Source organism: Callospermophilus lateralis, chromosome 2, assembly GCF_048772815.1.
Source record: "Callospermophilus lateralis isolate mCalLat2 chromosome 2, mCalLat2.hap1, whole genome shotgun sequence".
NCBI lineage: Eukaryota > Metazoa > Chordata > Mammalia > Rodentia > Sciuridae > Callospermophilus > Callospermophilus lateralis.
In genome coordinates, this window is record NC_135306.1 from 151,536,741 (window position 1) to 151,558,871 (window position 22,131).

The 22,131-nt window shown below is 41.8% G+C and overlaps 1 protein-coding gene across 6 annotated transcripts in view; it reads left to right on the plus strand.

Moving 5' to 3' along the window:
- The window catches only part of Numa1 (nuclear mitotic apparatus protein 1), a 77,394-nt gene that overhangs the window by 19,877 nt on the left and 35,386 nt on the right, over window positions 1-22,131 (plus strand). The window contains exon 1 of one of the 6 annotated variants that reach the window (XM_076846718.2): window positions 17,302-17,586. The exons of 4 other annotated variants lie outside the window; for them this stretch is intronic. The gene's annotated coding sequence lies outside the window, so the exon portion shown is untranslated. Of the gene's footprint in view, window positions 1-17,301; window positions 17,587-18,231; window positions 18,389-22,131 lie in introns of those variants that run through there. One more of the 6 variants, XM_076846716.2, reaches the window with a different exon arrangement.

Genomic DNA, 22,131 nt, shown 5'->3' on the forward strand with positions numbered 1-22,131 from the left:
CATAATACCTTTATTTTATTTATTTATATGTGGTACTGAGGATTGAACCCAGGGCCTCAGACATGCTAGGTGAGTGTTCTACCACTGAGCCACAACCCCAGTCCCATTCTTTTTATTATATAATTTCAGTTGTAGTTGGATACAATACCTATATTTATTTATTTATTTTTATGTGGTGCTGAGGATTGAACCCAGGGCCCTACATGTGCAAGACAAGCGCTCTACCGCTGAGCCACAACCCCAGCCCATCTTTGCCATTCTTATATAAAATCAAAATTTGAGAGAGGATGGTAAGAGAAATTAGAGGGGTCACTGATATATGAAGCCCTGTTAGCTAAAATGATCTTTGGAAATAAAAGGAAAAGAGACAAGTCACCTTCAGTGTCCCCATTTCTGAAATATAGATGATGACACCTTCCTTGTCAGCTCTTTGAGAGCTGAACAGCCTAAAATTCCCAGGAGAATGGACTTCTTACCTTTGTGGTCAGAATCTTCAGAAGGTGAGGATGGAGAGGGAAGAATCAGCCTGTCTTTCCCACAAGGGAGGGGCAGGGGCTTGACATGCTGGAAATTTTCAGCTGCTTCCTAGTGAAAGCAAGGAGAGAGCTGTGTTGGGTTAGGATATGTTGGGAGGTTTTCAGCAGATGTAGTAGGGCTTATTTGGTTTCATATTATTGTGGTGTGTGGGTGGGAGCACATAGCTTGTCAAAGTCACTGAAGGACAATAGGAACCAGCCAGATCTGTTTCCCATTAGTTGAAATTGAAGAAACAAAGGAAGATGAAGAGTAGTGGATAGGAAACCCTTTGGAGTAGTGTTGCAGCCTGGTAGTAGAGGTATGTCTTTTGACTTTATTTGTGTTTTTGAGCTCTTTCTTTCAATATTATGTATCAGACCTATACTGTATATAAATTCATTTAAAAATAAGCCACTGAGTAACATAAGCCCACTGTCGTCAATTGGCCATTGAAAAGCTTTTCTTTAGATGTTAAATGTGGGTTGTTATTATTTAGACCCAAGAAATAAATGTTTTAAGCCTTTGCAGACCATATGATCACAGCTTCTAACCCCTGCCATCAGAAAATGAAAGTAGCTATAGACAATAAGTCAATGAGTGGGGGTGGCTATTTTGGTAAAACTTGATTTACAAAACATGGGCTGTTGGTGTACAAGCCATAGTTTGCTGACAGTGAGTAGTGGGAAGTTTACTTGACAGAGTTAGAGGCCTAACTTTGCTAACTTTGTTAAAAATACTTAGCTTCGGGCTGGGGATGTGGCTCAAGCAGTAGTGCACTCGCCTGGCATGTGTGCGGCCTGCGTTCAATCCTCAGCACCACATACAAACAAAGATGTTGTGTCTGCCAAAAACTAAAAAATAAATATTAAAAAAAATCTCTCTCTCTCTCTCTCTCTCTCTCTAAAAAGAAATTAAAAAAAAAATAAAAGCTTAGACCTCCACAGAAAAAAAAAAAAAAACTTAGCTTTGATGCCTACTACTTATTGACTATGTCACCTTAACCTCTCTGAGCCCTCCTGTTTAAAATCAAAATGGCAATACCTTTATAAGAAATAAGAATGGAGGCTGAGGCTGTAGCTCAGTGGCAGAGCGCTTGCCTCACATGTGTGAGCAACTGGGTTCGATTCTCAGTACCACACATATAAATAAGTAAAATAAATAAATAAATAAAAGGTCCATTGACAAGTAAAACATATATTTAAAAAAGAAATAAGAATGATTAGCTACTTGGAATGCTGAGCCAAGTTGAAGACTAGCCTTAGCAAGACCTGGTCTCAAAAGAAAAAGGGCTAGGGGTGTAGTCAGTGGTAGAGCATCCCCTGGGGTCAATCCTCGATACTGGGGGAGACGGACAGGATAAGAATGAGTAGATGTTTTAACTATCTGGAAATCAGGAAAATGTAAATTAAAACAATAATGTATTTTTTATACATTTTATATCAATAAAATTTTTAAAAATCTGCCTGTAAGTGTAGAAAGAGGAATTTTTATGCTTTTTTGATGAAACTAAAACTGCTACACTTTTTGAATGGTTGTTTATAGTTGCAGTGTACAAACTTTTTGACCCATCATCTCCACTTTTTGTAAATATCCTAGAGAAATACTAGCTTATGTGTAAAAAAGAGGTGGGTATTCCAGTATTATCAATGCAACATGTTTTGTCGTGACAAAACACTGTGAACAAACTAAATGGGAGAAAAGCAAAATGGGAGAATAAAGTTGGGGTACATCCTAACTATGGAATTTTTCTCAAGGTTCTAAGAATGGGGAATCCAACACATATATTTGTTATGTGTATGTATACATATATGTGTGTGTGTGTGTGTGTGTGTGTGTACACACACGTTACAATTACATTATAATGAAAATATTAAATTTTTAAATGAAAAGGGCAATTTGTAGAACAATTAATTATATAGCTTGAAGGCAGGCATATAAAGCAAAGACGTGTGTGTATATGTGCATGTGTGCAGATGTGCTTAGGAAAAGTCTGAAAGTTCTTGTACTGGGGCTATTGAACTCAGGGACACTTGACCACTGAGCCACATCCCCAGTTCTTTTCTGTATTTTTATTTAGAGACAGGGTCTCATTGAGTTGCTTAGCAACTTTTTGCTGAGGCTGGCTTTGAACTCACAATCCTCCTGCCTCAGCCTCCCAAGCCAGGCGTGTGCCACTGCACCCGGTTCTGAAAGGTTATACAAGAAACTTGCAACAGTGGTCACATCTGAGGAGGGAATGTATTAGTGAATGTGGTTTAAGGTTTGGTGAATGGGGAGTTTTGCATTCTACTCTATATACTTGTGTATTATACTCTTTCACAGCAATAATATATTCTTCCTCTGTCTCAATAGTTTAGGTAGTTGGTGGGCTTGTCTGCACTTGCCAGGGACAGGAATGACAAAGTAGGATTAATTCCCCAAACCAGTTCTGCCCACATCAGTTGAGTTGGAAGGAGCTGCTGAGACCAGAACAGGGAGTACATGTGAGGTGGGAGGAGGTAGCCTGTGCAGGTGGCTGGGATATGTAGCCAAGCAGGCCAGTTCCAATCTACCACCAGTAACTGTCATCTTATATTTTGACATCCTCCAAATTCATTTGTCTTTCGTTATCACACTGGACCCTGAGGATAATTCTCTGGGTAAGGAAAGCAGGGATGATGATAGAAAAGGGAGCAATCAGAACACAGGACAATAAGGAAAGTGTGTAGAAATAGTTTTATTTAAAAAGAAATATAGGCTAGGGATAAATCAGTTGGTAGATTGCTTGCCTCCCATGCACAAGGCCCTGGATTCAATCCCTAGCACCAATCAATCAATCAATTAATAAATAAATGGAAATATATACAAGAGTATTCATTGTTTGAAATGGTAGCAGATTGAAGAAAGCTCTTTTGCTAAGTATGGTGGCACATACCTCTAGTCTCAGGAGACTGAGGAAAGAGAATCACCTGAGGCCAGTGTGAGCAATGAAGTGAGACCCTGGCTTGAAAAAAAAAAAGAAGATAGCCATGTCCATCAATAGGGCAGTATGGGAACACATTATGGCATTTCCTTTATAGCAGTTTTTTTTGTGTGTGTGTGTGTGTGTGTGGTGCTGGGAATTGAACCCAGGGCCTTGTGTATGCGAGGCAAGCACTGTACCAACTGAGCTATATCCCCAGCCCTACAGCATCTTTTTAAAAGTATGAGTTAGGATTTTATTTATTGATGCCTAAAGAAATGTTGATAAATTATTATTATTATTATTATTATTATTATTATTATTATTAATTTCTTTAGTTATAGGTGGACACAATGTCTTTGTTTTACTTTATGTGGTGCTGAGGATTGAACCCAGTGCCTCACGCATGCTAGGTGAGCGCTCTACCTCTGAGCCACAGCCCCAGCCCTAAATGTTGATAAATTATTAGGGGAGATAAACAAGTTGTAGAACAATGTATGAAGCGTAAGCCTAGTATTCTAAAGATAAAAATAAAAATCCCTCTCTGATGTATTTATACTTATGTTTTCGGGGGACATAGAAAAATGTTACCATTTCTCATCTTGTGAGAGGACTTGGAAAGGAATGGAAAAGGGCTGGGAGTTTAACTTTTTCTTTTGTCTGACTTGTATTGCCTCATTGGTTTTGGAGAATAAGGAAAACAAACTTGTATAAGCAAGAAAGGAAGTTTTCTAAACAACTTTTTATCTTAATTGACTTTTAATAGGTGACTTTTATTCTTTAGTGAGTTAATGAAGTAAGGCATTATGAAAGTAAAAATAGAATTACTATGCAAGTACTTCTGGTAGAGAAGCACTGTCATTGTCATTCTCAGCTTTCTGATGTGTGAACTTTAATAAGGTTTTCTAACAATTGTTAAGTGATGACCTTTGTCTCTCCTTATCTCTGAAACAGAATTTGTATAGGAGATACATTGTACAAGCCTCTGAGCCCACACCTTTGAGATTACCTATTGAAATGACAACATTGTATTTATTTATTTGAAAATACTACTCTGTTTTACTTTCTAACACTGAATTTGGGATGTATTTTATAACTGGTGAAGCTTTCAATTGCCATGGCTTTTTTCCCCCCAATTTTTATTATCTCTGAAATTGAGATACCTTAGCATTAATTATGTAGGACAGTTTGACTTTCTGATGCCCTTTTATTTTTGGTTTCCATTGCTTCCATTCTCATCAGATTTAGTCACATTACCAAGATGTTCTGGATGGGGAGAAGTAGATACGTATATTATTTCAGTATTTTGTGCATCCTCACTTAACTGGTAGCTGTCTGATTTATATCTATTTGAAAAATTAGGTAAATAAATATATGTATAGCCTTGATGCATACAACTTAAGACGCCTGAGCTCTTTTACTCTCTATTTTAAATTTACCTGGTATTTTCTTGTTTGACTTTATTTTATTTTTTGAGTTACTGGGGATTGAATTCTGGGCCTCATGCATGCTAGGCAAGCACTCTACCACTGAGCTTACATCTCTAGTCCTTTTAAAATATTTTGTTTTGAGGGGCTTTTTAAGTTACCTAGACTGGACCTTGAACTTGCAGTCTTCCAACCTTTCTGGTAGCTGGGATTACAGGCATGTGCCACCATGCCCACTATTGGTGTTTGGGGTTTTTTTTTGAGGTACTGAAGATTGGACCCAGGAGTGCTTTACCACTGAACTACATCCCCAGCACGCTGGCTCGCTCTATATCTGTCTATCTATCTGTCTGTCTGTCTGTCTGTCTGTCTATCGGTTCCAGAGATTGAACTCAGGGGCACTCAACCACTGAGCCACATCCCCAGCCCTATTTTGTATTTTATTTAGACACAGGGTCTCACTAAGTTGCTTAGGGCCTCACTAAATTGCTGAGGCTGGTGTTGAACTTGCGATCCTCCTGCCTCAGCCTCCTGAGCTGCTGGGATTACAGGCATGCACCACTGCACCTGGCTATTTTTATTTTTGTTTTTTTAATTTTGAGGCAGGGTCTTACTAAGTTGCTGAAGTTGACCTTGAATTTGAAATCCTCCTGCCTTAGCCTCCCAAATTGCTGGGATTACCATTCACCACCATGCCCAGCCTGCCTGGTGCTTGCTTATTCATCCATCTATCTATCTATCTATCTATCTATCTATCTATCTATCTATCTATCTATTATAGGTGGACACAATATCCTTATTTTATTTTCATGCAGTGCTGAGGATCGAACCTCATGCATGCTGGGCCAGCACTCTACCTCTGAGCCACAACCCCAGCCCCTGCCTTGTGTTTTTAAGAAATTAAAGTGTATCATAAATACAGAAAAGTACACAGAGTATATAGCTTAGTGGCTTTCCTAAAAGTGAATACATCTGTGTAACTAGTGCCTGCTTCAAGAAACAGAACATTACCAGTATACCACTAGCCCCTTTTTAGTCGCAATGCCCATGGAGTTTTCTTTTTAAATGCAGTGAAAGTGTACATAGGGATGATGGTTTGTAAGTGGGTGGCTCAAGGTTTCTTGCATGAGTCTACTTGAAAGAGCTCCAGGTTAGAAGCCAGAGAAGATAAGAGTTACATCACAGCCCTGTTGCTTTTTAGTTATGTAACCTTAGGCAAGGTACTTAACTTTTCTAAACTTTTTCCTCTTTAGCAAAGTGTAAATAATAATGTCTACTGTACAGAGCTGTAATACCCTTTGTCAGTTATAAGGAGCCATTCACAAATGCTAGTTGTTTGGGTGAGGACCACTGAATCCCAAATAGGAGGAGATGTGGACCTGAAGTAAGAAGGTAAAATGAAGTCTAGTCTTTTAACCCCCTGTACTGTCTCATTTTTATTGACATTGGTGTGGCTGCTGGCTTCCTCTTAAACAAACAAACAAACAAAACCTTCCCAAATGGAAATAAGGGGAAGGATCAGAAAGGAATTCCTAGAGTTCTGGAAATTTTCCTGAAGTCTCCCACTTCCTCTCTTAATGCTGGCATCCCCTGGAGCTATGGGAGGCAGAAGCCTTGGTAGAAGATTAGCAAATTTCAATCGCAAATGAACGTATCAGCCTTTAATGGCCTAATAAACAAATATGATCCTACCATAGACTCTCTTGTGGTTATATTTGTGCTGTTTCCAAATGGGACCCAAATCTGTGTCTCCAGCCCTGAAATCATATTTTTCACTAATTACTGATAATTTCTAACTGTATATCCCAGTAGATGTTCCATGTCTTAAGACTTAACTCTCAGAACTGCCTGACAGTATAACATAATGGTTTGATTTATGAGTGAGACAGACTTGAGTTTTGAGGTTTTTTTTCAGTGCTAGGGCTTGAACCCATCCATGGTCTAGGGCCGCGTGCATGCTAGGCAATCATTCTACCAATGAACTATACCCTCACCCCTTTTTATTTATTTATTTTTTAAATTTTGAATCAGAGTCTGGCTAAGTTGCCCAGGCTGACCTTGAACTTTGAAGTCCTTGTGCCTCAGCCTCCCAAGTGGCTAGAATTACTTTTTATAATTGGTGAAGCTTTGAATTGCCACTGGCTATTTTTTTCGTGTTTTTATTATCTCTGAAATTAAGATACCTTAGCATTAATGGTATAGGATAGTTGACTTTTCAATGTCCCCCCTTTTTTTTTCTCCATTAGCTAAGCATGCCACTGTATCCAGCTATCACTCTTTTTTAGTTATCACAGTTTACTTCACACACATCTCTTCTTGCTTGAAACAAACAGTTGTTTTACATTGTATTCTACAAAAGCTTTATAGGATTGTAGAACTGATTCAAGAGCCATGTGGAAGCCGTGAGAACAGGGCTTTATATCCTTCAAACCACTTATTACTTTTTTTTTTTTCTAAAACCTACTTTTATCTGTATTGTGGGATTCCATATGAAGATTTCATTTAAAGGGGAGTCACTTTTAAAATAGTTTGAAACCTTTTGTTCATTTAAGAAATACTTACCAAGCACTAAACTGTTCCTGGCATCATGCTGAGTTGTAAAAGTTTAGTAATGAGCACACATTGTATAATTTCATGGAACTTAGGGTAGTGGAGGAAGAGAAATTAATCAAACACAAGTGTAATTAGAAACTGTGACTGATATGGAGGAAAGGAATATGGTGCTACAAGAATGTACAATAGGGTCTTTACCTACTCTAGGGTGTTAGGGATTGTTTAGATGAAATATTTGAACTGAGTTATAAAGGATAATTTGGAGTTAACTTGATGAAGAAGTAGGAAAAGAAAGCTTCAAGTTGCCAGCACAGTTGTGTTTACCTGTAATCCCAGGGACTTGAAGGCTAAGCAGGGCATCCAAGTTTGGGGTCCCTGGGTTCAATCCCCTGTACTAAAAAAAAAAAAAAAAAAAGTTTCCATAGTCTGAGCATTATCACATTATCAATACTAGACCATATGTGGATACAACCTTCTGTTCATGAACTTGCAGCCTTTGATAATAGCTAGCATTTATCCCTGTACCAAGACTTGTATTAAACACTTTACACATACTATCTTGTGAATTCCTCATATTATACAACCCTCTGAAAATACTGTTATTCCCATTTTACAGATGAGAAAACTGAGGGCACAAAGAGGTTAAATAACTTGACCTTGGTTGTACAATTTATAAGCTCTTTGAGGCACAATTTGAATTAGGCAGACTTAACTCCAGATGTCATACTCATAGTTCTTATACTTTATTGTCTTCCTGTTTCATACCTTTCCAGTCTGTGTTTCATAGTTACCACCCTGAAATAGTTTTGATCATGGTGCTTCTCTTTACTCTCCCTTTAGAAACCATGGTTGTGTCTCATTACCACAGGATAAAATTTGTATTCCTTAACATGATGTAAGTGTCTCACATTTTGGTGTTTGGTGCTACTTATCCTTGTCAAGAAACTACACACTACTGCAAGATTTAATACAGTCTCTGTACACACTCTTCTTTACCTAGAATGCTCTTTTATTTTTTTAAACTTTTGGTGGAAACCCTATTTATCTAACTCTTTAGTATTTAGCTTAGATATTACTTCTGGGTAAAACTTTATCCATCAGCCCTTCCTGAGTTACTCAGTTCCTCACATCTCCTCTAAACCAATAACTTTCTTTTTTTTCCCATGCTGAAGTCTTTTCATCAAAGGCAGAATCTCAGCCATCTCTTCAGTTCCCCACCTTTTCCAACCCGGACATACTAAGCTTTGGTGCTACTCAGCTTTTCAAATATCCCTTTTCATTATTTTTTTAAAAATTTATTTTTATTGGTATATCATAATTATACATAATAATGGGATTCATTTTTGCCATATTTATACATGCACAAACATAATTTGATCATCCTTCTTCCCCAGTACCTTCTCTTTTCCTTCCCTCTTCCTCCCCCAATCCACTTGCCCAGCTCTACTGGTGTCCCTTCTATTATTATTATTATTCTGACAATTATAATGCAAGCAGAGAGCAGTGGCACATGCCTGTAATCCCAGCAGTTTTGGAGGCTAAGGCAGAGGGATCATTAGTTTGAGGTTAGCCTCAGCAATATAGCAAAGCCCTAAACAACTTAGTGAGATCCTGTCTCAAAATAAAACATAAAAAGGGCTGGGGATATGGCTCAGTGGTTAAGCACCCCTAGGTTTAATCCCTGGTACCCCCCAATATAATAGAAATAATAGTGCATTGTCATTATGTACAGGTGTAATTCATTGTGTTATATGCAAACGTGGACATAGCATAATTATGTAGATTTTGTTCCTCAGTACTTCCCCATATCTTTCCCCTTCCGTCTCTATTGATCCCCTTCCTCTACTATGTTGTTTCCCTTTTTCTGAGATTTCCCCACACCTTTTTTTTTTCAATTTTTTAATGAACACAGTACCCTTATTTTATTTGTTTATTTTTAATGTGGTGCTGAAGATTGAACCCAGTGCCTCACACGTGCTAGGCAAGTGCTCTGCCACTGAGCCACAGCCCCAGTACTCGCCCCAAGTGGAGAAAAAACTTTTGGCCCTTTATCCCTTTCTGTTTAGTTTCTGATGCCCCTACCTTGACAGGGCACTTTAACCTCTACTTCTACAACTGCCACCTGCTTTCTTTTTTTAATTTTTTTTTCCTTTTTTTTTTTATTGGCTGTTCAAAACATTACAAAGCTCTTGACATATCATATTTCATATATTAGATTCAAGTGGGTTATGAACGCCCATTTTTACCCCAAATACAGATTGCAGAATCACATTGGTTACACATCCACATTTTTACATAATACCATATTAGTAACTGTTGTATTCTGCTACCTTTCCTATTCTCTACTGACCCCCCTCCCCTCCCCTCCCATCTTCTCTCTCTACCCCATCTACTGTAATTCATTTCTCTCCTTGTTTTTTTTCCCCATTCCCCTCACAACCTCTTATATGTAATTTTGTATAACAATGAGGGTCTCCTTCCATTTCCATGCAATTTTCCTTTTCTCTCCCTTTCCCTCCCACCTCATGTCTCTGTTTAATGTTAATCTTTTCCTCCTGCTCTTCCTCCCTGCTCTGTTCTTAGTTGCTCTCATTATATCAAAGAAGACATTTGGCATTTGTTTTTTAGGGATTGGCTAGCTTCACTTAGCGTAATCTGCTCTAATGCCATCCATTTCCCTGCAAATTCCATGATTTTGTCATTTTTTGGTGCAGAGTAATACTCCGTTGTGTATAAATGCCACGGTTTTTAATCCATTCATCTATTGAAGGGCATCTAGGTTGGTTCCACAGTCTAGCTATTGTGAATTGTGCTGCTATGAACATCGAGGTGGCAGTATCCCTGTAGTACGCTCTTTAAGGTCTTCAGGGAATAGTCCGAGAAGCTGCCACCTGCTTTCTGCCCCTGGATTTCTTGTTTGTTATGTCTGTCACTTTTTCTTTTTTTTTTCTTTCTTTTTTTAATTTTTATTTATTTTTTTATTTTTATGTGGTGCGGAGGAACTAACCCAGGGCCTCGCACGTGCTAGGCGAGCGCTCTACCGCTGAGCCACAACCCCAGCCCTTTTTTTTTTTGTACCAGGGATTGAATATAGGGGTGCTTAACCACTGAGCTGAGCTACATCTGAGCCTTTTTATTTTTTAATTTTGAGACATCTCACTAAGTTTCCCAGTTGGTCTTAAACTTGCTACCCTTGTGACTCAGCCTCCTGAGTAGCTGGGTTTATGGTGTGTACCACTGCACTAGATGCTAGTCACTTTTCAAAAGCACACTAGAATACCCTTGTCTCAAGACACTTAACCACCTCTTATTGCTTGCTTGCGTATGTTCTCTCTGTATCTTTCTCTGTCTCTGCATGTCTCTTTCTCTTTTTTCTCATTTGGTACTGGGGAAGGAACCCAGGGTTTTGCCCATGCTAGGCAAGGGGGCTACCACAGAGCCACACCCCCGGTCCTCTTGGCTCTTTAGTCACTAGGTATTGGTCTCTACTAACCTTGCCAATGCTATCTCATCTTCGCTTGAGCATTCCCCAAGCTTGTGTTCTTTGGCCTCATATTATTGTTATAGATGTATTTCTTCCTCCATGGGATTATAAACTTGATTTTAAAGACTATGTAATTAATCTTTGAGTCCCCAGTATGTAGAAGTGTTTATTTCATGTTTATAGTTTATACTCTGATGTTTCCCTTTTTCTTGATTAAATTTCATTAATCCTAAGGAAAGAGTAACATATGTTTTGTAGAACTTAAATCTCTAGAGAGAAGCAAAAAGGATTTAATCCTAAAAGGGAGAAATTTCAATTATTAAAAAATATTGCTTATGTAGAATTTTGTACTTCTTGGTGGGATAGATGGGATTTATTTTATCTAATAATTATCAAGTTGCTTAGCATCTTTTTTTTTTCCCCCTAGAAGATTTGTCATTTATTTGGAAAGGAAATTCTAACCAGTGATATTTTGACCAGATTCTGAGGAGAATATTTCTATTCTAAAATTTGCTGCTGTTATTGGTATCCTGAGGAAAAAAGCATGGGAATTTTTGGAGATAGAAAAGTACTTATACTCTAACCCCCAATCCCCTTCTTTACTGAGATCCAAGCTAGGGCTAGTGACTTGCCTTGTGTCTTATATCTGGTAAGTGACTGGTCTATAATTTACTTCCGGGGGCTTTCTCCCCCCTCCTTTTTTCCCCTCCCACCCTCCCTCCTTTCCTTCTTTCCGTCCTTCCTTCCTTCTTTGGGTTGAACCCAGGAGCACTTAACCAATGAACAACATTTCCAGCCCTTTTTATTTTTTATTTTGAGACAACCTTTGGCTAAGTTGCTTAGGGTCTTGCCAAGTTGCTGGGGATGATTTTGAACTTGTGATCTGCCTGCCTCAGCCTCTGGGGTTGCTGGGATACAGACAGGCATGCATCACCCCGTCCTGCCTTCCAGGGGCTTTCAAAATCAAGCATAGTGTTTTCAACCATTAGTAGGCTGTCTTTAGAGTTATGAGTCTTTTATTTTATTTTGGTACTGGGGTTTAAACCCCACTGAGCTATATCCTCAGGTATTATACCCGCCACCCTACTTTTTAATTTTTTTCCCCTTGGTACCAGGGCTTGAATTCAGGCACTGGACCACTGAGCCACATTGCCAGCCCTATTTTGTGTTTTATTTAGAGACAGAGTCTCACTGAGTTGCTTAGCACTTCGCTTTTGCTGAGGCTGGCTTTGAACTCATGATCCTCCTGCCTTAACCTCCTGAGCCTCTGGGATTACAGGCATGCACCACTGCAATGGCCCACCTCACTTTTTTTGAGACAGGATCTCACTGAGTTGTTGAGGCTGGCCTTGAGACCTTCCTGCCTTAGGTTCCTAAGTCCCTGGTATTACAGGTGTGTACCGCCATACTCATTGGAGTTACACATCTTTACATTGTAACTTTTCTGTTTTTGTTTCTTTTGCCTTTTTGTCATCACTTCTGTGTTTGTTAGCAAATACTGTGCCAGATACATTGCCTGTGGGGACAGAGTCATTTTACAGTGAAACAGGTTCTTAGGTGTTTTGTAGAAAGGTCTTCTTGAGGGAGAAATGAGTGGGCCTCTTGGATGTTCTAATGAATCCTCTCTGGGTTTTGATTTGCCCTCTGCTTTTGTCCCCAGGAAGCCTCAGGCTTACCAACATTAACTCATTAACCAGCTTCTACCCTCTGGAGAGGGAGAAGGAGGCTATGGTAAATAAGTTGGAGGTTAGGCTTCTTAAAGTTCTACCCTCCCTCTAGCCAACAGTGGAGTTTCCTTCCTGCCTCTCATGCTTGAGGTATCTCCACCAGCCCTCATATTAGAAGACTTTTCTTTGGTGCTTGCTGCTTCAGAGGAGTCTTGGTCCTTTAATGTTTGTAAAACTCTTGGCATCCTCAGAAAAAACTTTTTTAGTGATGACTTGAAATTGGAGCTGTTCATTCTTGTAGCATCTTAGTTATAATACCAAACTCACTTCCCAGTCTACCTTTTATTATTATTGATTGATTGAGTACTGGGGATGGAACCCAGGGCCTCTTGCTTGCTAGGCAGTTGCCCAAGTCCTCCTCACCTTAAAAAAAAAAAAAAGAAAGAAAGAAAATAACGAAAGAAATTAGAGTTGGCTTTGGGTTTTTTTTTGTTTGGTGTTTTTTTTTTGTTTGTTTTTTTGGTGCTGGGGATTGAACCCAGGGCCTTCTGAATACAATTCAAGCACTCTACCAACTGAGCTATATTCCCAGCCCGAGCTGTTTTTTTATTAAGATAATTTTCTGAGGAAGAAGTACAAGGCTTTTTTGAGCTGTGGAGAATGTGCTGGCTTTTATCCAGGTATTTAGTGATTTTTCTGCTTAAGAGCAGTACAGAATAATGTAGGGATGTCATAGACAGCTCACTACTAAAGTGACTAATGTATGTAAATAAGTCACTTAATTCCTGAGTCTCGGATTTCTTCATCTTTTAAAACAGCTTTATACAATGGTTCTAGTCTTTTCTCTGCCACTTGATGTCCTAGCATAATAAATACCTACAGACTGTCATTGTTGTTGTTGCTGTTACTGTTGTAATTAATAGTTAACTTTTAATGAGCATTTACTATCATTAGGCACTGTGCTGAACACATTCCATATTTTATTTATTTATTTTTAATCTTCACAGTAACCCAGTGAAGACAATACTATGATTATCCCTATTTCATACAAAGGAAACTGAGAATTAGATTAAATAACTTGCCTAAGGTCACATAACTAGTCCAGTGTTAGAGCCACAATTTGAGCCCAGTTGGGTCTGTCCCTAGAGTTAGTTCTCTACACAGTCTTGTCTGATCCTCAGGACAAATCTATAACTTCATAGACCTGCCTAACAAGGTAGAGGGGTTTGGGTAAGGGAATACGTGACTTAAAAGGTAAAATTGGTCTAGTTCATGGAGGGCCTTGAATACCAGGCTAGTTATTCATGCTAGAATCATCCTAGGTTCTGGGCAGTCTCAGGAAAATTGCTATTTCTCTGTCTTTTAAAAAATATAGAGAATGGTAATATACATGAAAAACTGTAATATTGACATTTTTAACAAATAATCAAATGAACACCACCCATGATATGGCTCAGGAGATGGAATATTACCAGGCTTCTAACTGAACACCATCCCCTCCAACTTCTACCTGAACAGTCTTCCCCCAAATTTTTAAAATTATTTTTTAACCTTTTCTATTTCTTGTGGCTCAGTGATTGAATGCCTCTGAGTTCAATCCCCAGTACCAAATTTCCAACCCTATTTTGTATTTTTATTTAGAGATAGGGTCTCACTGAGTTGCTTAGCTTCTTGCTTTCTTTTTTTCATTTCTTTTTTTTTTTTTTTTTTTTTTTTTGCTGAGGCTGGCTTTGCACTTGCGATTCTCCTGCTTCAGCCTCCCGAGCCGCTGGGAGTACAGGCATGCCCCACTGTGTCTGGCTTTCTATTTCTTTTTAAAAAATGGTTTCACCACTCCTTTTCGTTTTGGGGGTACAGTGAGCAAAGGCCTGTGGAGACCTGTAGAATCAGGCAAGAGCCATGTGGCCTGCCTGCCGCCTATCTGGCTTGAGAGGCTGGGGCAATTCTGCCCTGCCACAGGAGGGGAAATAGAAGAAGGCGGGGGAAACCGGCAAGCCTCTCTGGCTGGCCTGCAGACGCTTGGCCACTTGGCACAGAGGTTCCAGAGTAGAGTTCAGCACCTCTGAAACTGCCCAGCTGGAAGCTGTTGGCTTTGAGTTTAGAGAATAGGACAGGGATGGGGAGACTTCTTATTTATTTATTTTAAATATTATTTTTTTAGTTGTAGTTTTTTTTTTTTTTGACACAATACCTCTATTTTGTTTATTTATTTTTATGTGGTGCTGAGAATCGAACCCAGTGCCTCACATGTGCCAGGCAAGTGCTCTACCACTCAGCCCCAGCCCTAGCCCTGAGACTTCTTATTTTTAAATACAGTATCATTTCTGTCTTGTCTGGGAAGCTTTAGGGCTAAACACAATGCCAGATGTGGCCAGGGCAATTTTAGCAGGCCTGCCTCCTGTTTTTACCCCCATACACTTCCTGGAGTGTTGATTGTGCCAGTCTCTAAGCTTGTCATTTTTCTTTTCTATAAAAATTATTGTATCTGCTTTGCTTTTGCTTTTGTGATATTCTTTTTTTTTTTTTTTTTAATACTTTTCCTAGTAGATGGACACAATGCCTTTATTTTATTTTTATGTGGTGCAAGGATCGAACCCAGTGCCAGGCAAGTACTCTGCCAACTGAGCCACAACCCCAGTCCTGTGTTGTTGTTTTGAAAAAGAATTTTCCTCACTAGTGATGGTGATTGCTAACTATGACTCTAGATGATACTGTGGGATCAGACAGGGCCTAAGGGAAAGGAGGTGATGGGAAGCCTCTACAGCTGACCCCCATCTCATCCCAATCACTTAACTATAGTCATTCTCTGGTGGCCAGAAGGTTGGAATGGGAAACCTGCCATTCAGATGTTGTTCAGTGAGCTTTAGGTACTATAGTGGATCATAGAGAAAACGGTGGAACTAGGTGATGCTCTTGAAGACAAGATTTTCATGCAGATACACAATAAAGCAGTATAAGTACTAAATGCAGAATGTAGATAATTTTTCTGACCACCAGTGTAATAATACATGGCTATTAATTCAGCCAGCCATGGTGGTACACACCATAATCCCAGCTACTGGGAAAGCCCGAGGCAAGAGGATTGCAAGTTTGGGTCCAGTCTAGTCAACTTAATGAGGGCAACTTACTCCTATCTTTGGGGTAAAATTTAAAAAGGGCTTGGGATATAGCTCAGTGGCAGAATGCTTGCCTAGCATACACAGGGCCCTCAATTTGATCCCCAGTACTGCAAAACAAAAAAATCCATAAATTCAAACATAAAACAGCACAGAAAGTCCCCAATCTAACTTCTCTCACAAGTTAGCTTCTGTTAACAGTTCAGTATTGGAGGAGCTGGGATTTGATCTAACCCCTAAAGTGAAACCTAAAAGGCAGACTGGTGGGAAGAAGGCAGACATTCTGAGGATCCAGTCTCCTTCCTCAGGATGAGCACCCTCTCCAGCTTCTCCAGCAAATGGTGAGCCAGCCCCTGCTGGGACACCTTGATAACAAGGGACCAAAATATTAAATAGGAGATAAGTTAAACTTGGAAGTACCCACTGCATGCCTTATTTGTGCTGTGTTAGCAAATGGGTCAAGTACCTTAAGATGTTACTGAATTAATCCTCATCACCTTATTACAGAGGTGTCTTCATCCATATTTTATAGTAGGAGTACGGCCAGGGTTGTGTGGTTAACATCTAGTGGTAGAGTATTTGACTTTTTACTCACTGTGTGATCTATGGCAAATTATTTAATTTCTTTGGCTCAGTTTCCTCATCTCTAAAAGTGTGTGGCAATAGTGCGTGCTTCACTGAGGGACTATTTAAGAATATAGGTCAGTAGAACAGTCTGGGGCACATAGTAGGCACTCAATGTTAGCTACTGTGTCATGCCCTGTTTTCTCTTTTATTCTTAACCCTCATCATCTCCTGAGTTTGATTATGCATGTCAGCCCTTACTCTTTCCTCCTTTGTACAGTGTCTTCCTCTGCTCCCTATCAGTCCTTTACCTGTCTCCTCAATGCCTCCCATTCCCCTTCTTTCCATTCTATCTTAGCCTCTGTACCCTGTTAACCTATCTCCTCTCTGTTGGGCACTCCTTGCTGCTAGTCTCCCTCTTTATACACCAGAATAAACCTGGAGTACCGTTCTCACAGCTCTGTGGTAAAAGCAAACATCCAAATAAACTTTAAACCCTTATTTGATTCTTCGGTTTTAAGTTGAAAATTTTCCAACTCTGACCTCAATTCACCCTTCAAGCCTGTCTTCCCACTGCTTCCACACCTCTGTGCTTTCTCCTCTTCCCATTCCTCTCTCCCTTTCCCCCTTTGGGAGAAGTTCTATCTTTGGGCTTCAAGATCTAGGTTAAATTACCACTTCATTTTCTCAATCCTTCCCTGCTGTCAAGTGCTTATAATTTTTCTTTGTGTTTTTTTGTAGGTGTTCACACATCCCGTCTTGAAATATAATTTTTTTTAGTTCATTTCTCATCTCTTGTGGAATTATAACCCACCTCAGTGCAGAAGCTGGGTTTAATTCATCTTTGGATACTTCCTGCAATATCCTATAGCAGTGCTTTTCACATAGTAGGTGCCCAGTAAATGTTAAATGGGCTTCTCCTTCAGCTTGTGAAGGTCGCTGCTCAGTGGGTGGAAACGCTGTGGTTTTGTCTTCTAAAAGTCGGACATCTTTTTTCTTTCTGCCATGGAGGAGAGGCAGAGTCTTTAGGTCCCAGTGCCTCTGTCTGTTAAGGGCTCCAGCCAGTGCCTGCCGTACTCAGTCCCGTGCCTTGGCCCCTCAGCCCCTCCCCACAAATGCTCAGCGGAACAGGGGATTAGGTTCTGGCAGCACAGCTGGGATTTTGGCGGCCATTCCACAGTCGACAATAGCACGCAGCCACCGGGACAGGACAGCGCAGGCCTGTACTCCAGGGCCAGAACCTGCCTGGGCTTCTTGTTTGGGTGGCCGAGGGGGAGGAGCGGGCACAGTGCAACATCCTGGCTTTGCTACGCAGAAGGTATGGGCTGGAGAGATTCCCGTCGGGAATGGGCTTCGGGGGTGGCCATGTCTCAGGGCAGGCTGCGCCCACGGAAGGAGGCAGACGCTTTGTGTGCAAGCCGAGCTGGCCGGGTGGCATGTGTGTGCTCCCAGACACGCCTGCCCTGGTCTGCGAGGAAGCTGCCCCGTGAAAGGGCCTGCGTTTTGCCTGCTCTTGAGAGCCTTGGGCAGGGGTTGACCGAAGGTGCAGGTGGTCTGGGCTGCCCTGCTGTGGCTGGCCAGAGAGATGGAGAAGCCATCCCTCTGCCTTAAGCCCTGGGTGGAAAAAGAGAGAAGGGGGAGTGTCCGGGTGATCCCAGGTTTGTCAGGCAGGCCGCTGTGGATGTGTTTTGTGTGTTTATGCCACAGTTTGGCTCATTCTTACTGCCGTCGCACTTCAGTGATTTTGCTTGGCCGCTGGCTCGTGCCCTATTCCCCTGCATCCTGCCCTCTTGTTTGGGGAGCAAGCCTCCAGCCTCCCTCTTCCCCGCCATCCTTTCCAGTGCACCCCCACCCCCTGCTAAGAGGTCCCTGCTTGGCTGTTGCTCCCAGACCACGGAAGCTTGCTGTGCCTTTAAAGAAAGCAGACTCCTGGCTGTGACGCACTTCTGGCTGTCAGCCAGGAAGATCGCTCCTGCCAGGCTGACTGAGAAGAAAACCAACAACTTTTCTTTTGTGTGTGGGGTTACTTTCCACTGGCCCCCCCTTCCTCCTCTCATTTCAAGATTTTAAATGCTAATGGCGGATTAAAACCTGTAGATACGTTTGGCTTTAGGAGTCTGGTAAGGCCCCCCTGCAATGAGACTTTTTCTCCCTCACTCTTTCTCTGGGTTTTTGTTCAAACATGGACGAGGGGGTGGGGTGGATTCTCCCCCCTCACCTCCCTTTCCTGCGCCATCCTTAAAGGGGAGGGAGAGAAGAGGGAGAGCAAGTAAACACTCAGAAACAGGCGCTGGGAGCAGAGCTTGCCAACATCCGGGAGTTGGCGCCTTTCAGAGCAGAGGGTTGCTTTCTTTCCCTCTTGCGTAGATGTCACTGTGTTTTTGTTCAGAGGAGGAAAGCGTGTGCGCCTGTACTTGAGCTATAAAGACAGCCTGGGAGAGTGCTTCTCTGTTGCTTTGTGAGGCCTTGTGTTCAAGGTGGTGGGTAGTGAAACCGGGTTCATTTTGTCAGCTGGTAGGGTCCAGGGTGTGTGTAGTAGTGGGGTCAGGTGCTGATGAACTACTGGAGTGGGCCCTGGTGTATGCGCGTGCGCAGGCACTGCGTGCATTTTCTGGCTGCGGCCCAAGGTCTATCTAGTTCATGATCACAACCTTTTGCTCACATCTGATGACTCTGGAACCTACTGAACATGGGGGAAAGGGGTGATATCAGTAAGCACTTTTGAAGAAACCAGGGAATCTTGGTTTCCCCAGCATCTCTCCCTTGTTCCTCTCCAGTGCCTCAGGTTTCTGGGCCAAACTCTAGCCTACAAAGAGAGGGTAATCTCTGTGAAGATGGGGAGGTCTGAGTCCAAACCAAGTCCCTTTAGAGGGTTCAGGGAATACATCCAACAAATCATTTTGCCTCTGACCTCAGGAGTTCAGAGAAACTCTTTGGACTTAGACCAGAAAATCTACTCAGGATTCCCCAGGGGATGAAAAAAGATCATTTTCTCCTTCCATGGCTTCTCATGGAGGGCTGATCCTGTGGCCTTTTATCTTGTTTAAGTGAGGGGATGAACCAGCAAGATATTTCTTATTCTGATTTTTGTTTTTTGAGACTGGGTCTTGCTATGTTGCCTAGGCTGGTCTCAAACTCCTAGGCTCAAATGATACTTCTGCCTCAACCTGAGACTAGAGGTATGTAATATGGATGCCTGGCCTCCACCCCGCCCCCCCCCCCCGACTTTTTAATTTTAATTTTAATTTTTTTTAAAGAGAGTGAGAGAGAGAGTTTTTTAATATTTATTTTTCAGTTTTTGGCCGACACAACATCTTTGTTTGTATGTGGTGCTGAGGATCGAACCTGGGCCGCACGCATGCCAGGCGAGCCTGCTACTGCTTGAGCCACATCCCCAGCTCCACCCCCCGACTTTTTAAATGACAAATTAGTCTATGGCAAGATAGCTTGTTCTTTGCTGGGACTGTTTGGAGTCACCTGCCAGGTGAGAAGTCCAGGTAGTTGCTTGGGGGAAGGGGGTGACACCAGTAAGCACTTTTGAAGAAACCAGAGTTGGGTGAGAAGGAGCTCTAAGATCATGTTCACTCTTTGGATGCAGTTGTTTCTCGAATGGCAGGGTGGGGAGAGGGGGAGTATGTCTTTCAGAAAGGGGTGCACAATATGGATTCTTGTGGCTACAGGCAGTCAGGCTCTCTGGATATGCTTGGGCACAGAGATGGGGCAGCCATTTTCTTAGCTGTGAGTCTGTGGGCTTTTGGAACCATCCAGTGGAGAGGGGAATGGGATTCAGGGAAGGATCCTGTGAGGTGGTAGTATGTGTGGCCCTGAAATTCTGAGAGTGAGAGTTAGCATTAAGGAAAGGAGTTCAGTGGAGACAGGGGCCCATGAACTGAGAGATAAGTACAGTTTAGCAGCTCTGTAGACCAAAGGTCACTTTGTGTTATCTTTAGGTAAGGTGGTGTTCAGGCTGGCTGTAAGTGACTAAGAGGCAGTCTCCAGGGGAGCTGACACCCCGGCTGGGGGCGGGGTCAGGAGAGCAGTACTGCTGCAACTCAGATCTTCTGGCCTATTACTTGGTCTTTCCTAAAACTGCAGTTTTTTCAGAACAGACCCCAGAGCTCAGCAACCTGACCCTCTGGTGCTGGTCCTTGCATCTGGACAGGTGGTTTGCATTAGCTTCAGCCCTGGTAGGAAATCATGGCTAGGCTGTTAACTCTTTAAGATCCAGAGAGGGTGCATGCCAGGTGGTGTGCATTTCTTGAGTGTCACTTTTCATATCCTGAGATAGCTTCTCTGGAAATATAGAAGGTTCCTGTAAATGTGGGAATTGGTCCTGATGTGGGGGAGTTGCATCTTGGGGAAACTTAAAAAGGATGCAGGGCCTTATATTTGCAAGGCAGCTGCTTCTGTGTCTCAGTTCTTCTTGGACTAGGGAAAAGAGGAGCCATACCAGCTCTGGGAAGCCTCTATCTTGGATTCTGAGGGCACTCAGGGCTCAGCCTACATTCTGGGATTTTTCGTTTGTTTGTTGATTGGGTGAGGGGTAGGGGGGCTGATGGAGTTGGGGAGGATCTCAGCAGATCCTTCTCTGAAATGGTTTCAGGCCACAATCTTAGGGATCTGTTTTTCCATCACCATCACCCAATCTTCTGGGTGGGGCCTGCCTCAAATTTCAGGGGGAGGGTGGAAAGGATGGTGCTTTGGCTGGAAGCCCTTGGGTTCCAAGCCAAAGTCTGCTTAAAGCAGTAGTCCCAGTGCTAGCACTGGCTGTGCCACTGGGTTCAATCACTGATGACCCAGAGAAGCCATTGATACCAGCGAATAGCTGTGTGTGCTTAAGTCACTCAGTCTGGAGTCCTGTCTCTGAGGAAGTGCCCCGTCGTGGACTTTAATGGCAAGATCCTTTAGTGTTTCCTAGTGTTTGGATTCCTCCTATTTCTCTGCCTGGGGACCATGGGAAAAGGCACTTGGCTTTGCACAAGAGGACATAAACAGAAGGTTGTAGGTTTTGCCTTTGAGATGAAGAAAAGAAGTTGATTAAATCTCAGGTCATTTTTTGCAGCATAGCTGTAGAATGTCTCAGTAGGGACAATATCTGCCACTGGTTGTAAAAAAAAATTCTGATTGAAGCTGGGCTCAGGGGCACATACCTGTGATCCCAGTTACCTGAGAGACTGATCGCAAGTTTGAGGCCAGCCTGGGCAACTTAGTGAGACCCTGTCTCAAAATAAAAAGGTCTGGGGTATGTAATTCAGTGATAGAGCACACCTGGATTTAATCCCCAGTACCAAAACAAAAACAAAAAACAATTCTGACTGAAACATTGGGCCTTACTGAAAGACTGTAGGTCTAGAGGCAGTAGTGGGGATGAGGGGGAGGGGATCTGGGCCATGTTTCCTTTGTTATTGAATCAGTCTCTCAGAGACTTTTTTTTAAAAGAAGTTCCAGTTGAGCATTTGGCTACTGCTGCCTTCAGCCTACTGGCCACGAATGGTCCTTCTAGCTTTAGGCTGGCCAGCCTAATTTCAGTGTAATAGTTGAGATCATCTGCCTCAACTCTTGCCCTGTCCCAGAGGTGCGGCAGTCAGTGTCCACAGATAGGTCATGCTTGGTGAAAATTATCCAAGGCAGAGGAACATAGGGATCCTTTAGCTTCTCCATCCTCCTGAGAATTCTCTTAACCATTTCACTTGCTCCTGCCAAAGCACAGGTAAATCGGCTCATTTCCAAGACTGTGATGCTGGTGTGACAGAATCATGTTAGTTTTCCAGGGTCAGGAAACATTTTAATTTTTTTTTAGTTGTAGGTGGACACAAAAATCTATCTTTCTTTCTTTATTTATTTATGGTGCTGGGGATTGAAC